Genomic DNA, 4,381 nt, shown 5'->3' on the forward strand with positions numbered 1-4,381 from the left:
TCCGGGAAGGAATGAAGGCAAAACCTGCCAGGAATGGCTTCGTTCAGCCCCAATATTCATTGTGGATAATCTGGATTCTGATACGTCAGGACAGCCAAGAAATTGCCTTTATTTCAGTCAAATTAAACCAAATTTCCTTGTGCCTACAAGTCAGGCACTCACAACATATGATTCCAACCCTGCCCTCTTTCATTCAAATTAAGATCTCCAAAAATCCAAGCACAAACTCGAGCCATCCATTACCCACCCAGCACCAGGAATCATCACTGCACCCAAGGACAGGTGCATTTTCCACTCCAATTCAGAAAGGGCTCGGACTCAGTCACACAACACAAGGTTAATGGCCATGGAAGGGCAAAAAGGACTTTATGGTCCCATTTTCCAGGATGCCCTATGAGGAAGAAAGAACTGACATCAAAGCCAGTTTAGCAAATGGAAAAGCAATATTAATTTTCTCCCATTAAAAGCAACAGGTTTGAGATGGCCACTTCCATCAGAATGCCTGGAAGACATCAAGGTCCACAAACTTCCAGCTCAACCACCTCCCATCCATGAGTTGGTTCCACTCAAATAATCCCAGTTATAGTATGGGTTTTGTGTCACAAATCCAGAAAAACTGACACGTTTTTCACCCCTCCGCTCTGTGACTTTCGCAGGAAAGCAACGCAAAGCACAGCATCAAACTCTTCCTAAAAATATCTCGTGATCTACTGCCTTAAATTACACCACATCATTTCTGAACTTCTCTAGAGGTGACAACAGTTCCAGTGAAGCAGAACTCCCCCGTGATCTGCTCGGGTATCTCAGGGTGCATCAGGAATTTCACGTGGAGAACCAGGCTGGAGCCTGTGCTGGGAGATGCTGCCCAAAGCCCCCTCTCTGCTGGGGGGGGATTTGGGGTATCTGTGCAGGGCCAGGAGCTGGATTTTACTGATCCTTGCTCAGGATATTCTGAGGTTCTGGGAAGATGCAGAAAAGGAGCAGGGGAAGGAGGCAGCAGCCACCTCCCAGCCCTCCACTTTTCTGTACTTTCTCTCCCTACGTTTTTTACCAGGAACAGATGGGGCCCCTGCCCCGTGCCCGCTCGAGTTCCCCCCACAGCTGCCCAGCTCTGACACTGCTATTTCTGCATCTCTGGGAGAGATTTCTCCTGCCACTAACAACTGCTTGCTCTGCTGGAATGAAGACCACAGTGAGGCTGGGAAGCTCTGTCCAAGCGTGGAGGGGTTTATTTTGAGCCACACTGTATTCCTGGATCCCACAATGAAATCCCATGAACGTGGCCCCTCCCCAGGAGAAAAAAGCAGCTTGGGCAGGCTGCAAGAAGCACGAACACAATGCAGACCAGAGAGGTAAAATAATCAGCATTCCTTATCCCAGAGCCATTGGATGGGAAAGAAAACCTTGTCCACTCATCCTAAATTGCTTCTGTTCTGCTTGGGTCAGTCCAAAATGAAAACCCAAACCAGGAGTTTCCAAAGCAGGAGGCAGAGCTGGCACTAACAGCAAATCCTCTCTAAATAATGGCCTCATTTGGGGCATGGTGATCCCAAAAGCGCCACAGCAGATTCCTGTGGAACACTGGAAACAAATCTACATTTGCAATCTCAGGTAAAAAAGGGAGGAAACCCAACCCAGCCCAGCCCAGATGCAATTCAGCACCACCTTCCCCGCTGGATCTGCCCCTTCACTCTTTTTGCTGGGATCAGAAATGTAGGAGAGGCCCTTGCTCCACTCTCCAGATCCCACTCAGAGAGTTCCAGCATTTCTTTGTACCACCCCGCAACCCACCAAAATGCCTTCTAATTTCCTGACAGCAAAATTACCCCAGTTCTTCCAAACAAATAAGACTTGGTCACTAACTCGTCATTACCAAGTGGTGGTTTTGGGTTTGAAGCCTTTTCTTTCCTGTACCCACACGGAGAGCATTCAAAAAAAGCATCCCTGGCAGTATCCAAGGCCAAGCTGGATGGGGCTTGGAGCACCCTGGGATAGGGGATGGTGTCCCTGCCCATGGCAGAGGTGACACTGGATGGGATTTAGGGTCCCTTCCAGCCCAAACCATTCATCAATTCCATGATTTTCACCCCAGATTCGCAGACTGCCAGCTCCCAGTTGTACAGGCCTTCAAATGGAATGTACAAATGGAACAGGAAATCCCTTTCCCAGCCCTCTTAGGGTTATTTTCCACTTCTCGCTCAGCATCAGGGTCTCCAGCGTTCCTGCAGATGCCACACACTGAAAGATATCCCCAAGAATGAAGGCCCTGCCATGGGAACAGATGCACTGGCTCCTCTGACACCCTGCTCAGGGGTAGGAGCTGCCTTTCCAACAATGGCCTGGTGCTCCAGACTCTAATCCGGGATCCCCGTGGACAGCTGCCAGCTCGGATTTCCACACAGACATGTCCAGCACAGCCCAGTGAGGAGCAAAGGAGGAGCTGGATAATACCTGACCCACTTGCACGGCAGAGGCTGTGCCTGGCAGCTGCTGGGAGGTGGGCACAGCCCAGCCCTGGCAGCAGGATGCCCAATTCCCAGATAAAGAATGGAGCTGGATCCCAGGAACAAGCCCTGCTGGATGTTTTCCATACACACAAATCACTAACCCAAACCCTTGGAGGCTGCTCACGCTGCCCCAACACTACTTCAGGTGTACAGCAAAGCTTTGCTGCAGCCTCTGGAAATCACCTGGATCCCCCAGAAAAATCAGGAATATGGAGCAGGAGGTGCAGTTATGTTCTGAGAGTTTACAGATCTGTGCTGCTTCATTTTCACTCCACATCTCCCCGCTATGAACTACAAGTGGCCCAAATTCAAAGTGGTTCATGAAGTCCAGTCTCTTTCTTTTGAAATTATCCATCAAATCATTAATCTTTTTAATCTTCCCTCATTTATGGTCTGTGTTCTTTCATCTCTAAGGAGAAAAGGTAGTGCAGAGAAATCTGTTAGGCTCAAAATAATTCCACGTAACAACCCCAACCACCAGCAAAGCAGAGCGTAGGAATGAGTGAAGGGAACTCTCACAAAGGAGGTAAAACCAGGACAAAGGAGGTAAACCCAGGAAATTTAGCTGGAAATGACACAAAACCTTCACAGAATCTTCTGTGCCACCTTGTACAGCTAAGATAACACCAAATGATTTATTCAGCTGTGTGTGGGGCAGACAGCGAGTGCAAAGCGCAGCCCCAGCAGTGCCTGATCCGCTCGCTCCCAGTGTCCTTCCCTCCCCAGGGCACAACAAAGGCAGTAAAACAGCTCAATTCCAGCCTGGATTGAAGCAGGGACTCAGGTAACCAAGTAATCTGCCCCAGGAAGAGGAGCAAAGCGCTCTCATTGGGATGTTAATGAATGCAGCATCATTAACACTAAATGGCTGCAGAGTTAAACACACAATCTTTGAACCCAGCCAAGCAAGTTAATGGTTGCATCAAACAACGAGGTCAGCCCTTCCACTGCCCCAGTTATTAAAATGGGAATTCTTGTTGTTATAGGATGGCATTAAAAGGAATTTACTGGCGCTTTTATGTTTTACATTCACTCGTGCAGTGCTACAGTTATTCCAAGTATTTGGCACGCCGGGTTTACAGCCACAAAGGGCATTTTGTTTCTGCTGGAGTGAAGGACAAGACAGACAAGGACAGATAAAAATAAGAGGAAGAAAAGGAGACAGAGGATGACAGAGCAATGCAACTGCAGTGCCACATCCAAAGGAGCACCACACTGAAAGCTGGAGTGGAAAAACTTCTTTAAAACAAAGGCAAGCGCTTCAGACCACGCTAAGCAGAAGAATTTCACTGCCAAGGGTAATTCCAGCACTTTTCCGTGAGTTTGTGCTGCATGCCAAGCATAATAAACAGGAACAAGCCGGAGAGACATTTTCAGGCAGCCCCCTGTGCTGCCTCTGTCCTGACCCACCACGTTTCACCAAGATTCTGCAAAAAACCTGCATTTTCATCTTTTCTTTTAGAGCTGATCTGGCGAAAGACAGGATAAAATATCAGCAAAGCAATGTCACACTCAGGGCTGGAAGCTGCATCCAACATAAACTCGAGCATGATTAAAGGAAAGGAATAAATTCCTTTTTCCCCATTCCAGTTTTGGCCTTTTTTCCAGGCAGCACTTTTCTTCTTGTGCAAGTCCCTGTCCTGAGCTGGATTTATCCTTCCTGCAACAAAACAGCTCCCGGGAGAGGCACCTATGGAGTGCCTCAAACCCAGACTGATCAGTGCAGACCAATTAACCAAGGCTTTAATGGAATTCTCTATCACATTCTCACTGGGGACTGGTAGCAGCCTGGCCTTCCTCCTCCTCCACCTGCCACGGAAAACGCAGATCCCACAGAAGGAAAGAAACAGGGAAAAAAAGGAAACTCCAAACGC

The sequence above is a fragment of the Corvus kubaryi genome, unplaced genomic scaffold, assembly GCF_017639235.1.
Source record: "Corvus kubaryi isolate FWS band 111438036 unplaced genomic scaffold, C.kubaryi_AGA036_p1.0 65408, whole genome shotgun sequence".
NCBI lineage: Eukaryota > Metazoa > Chordata > Aves > Passeriformes > Corvidae > Corvus > Corvus kubaryi.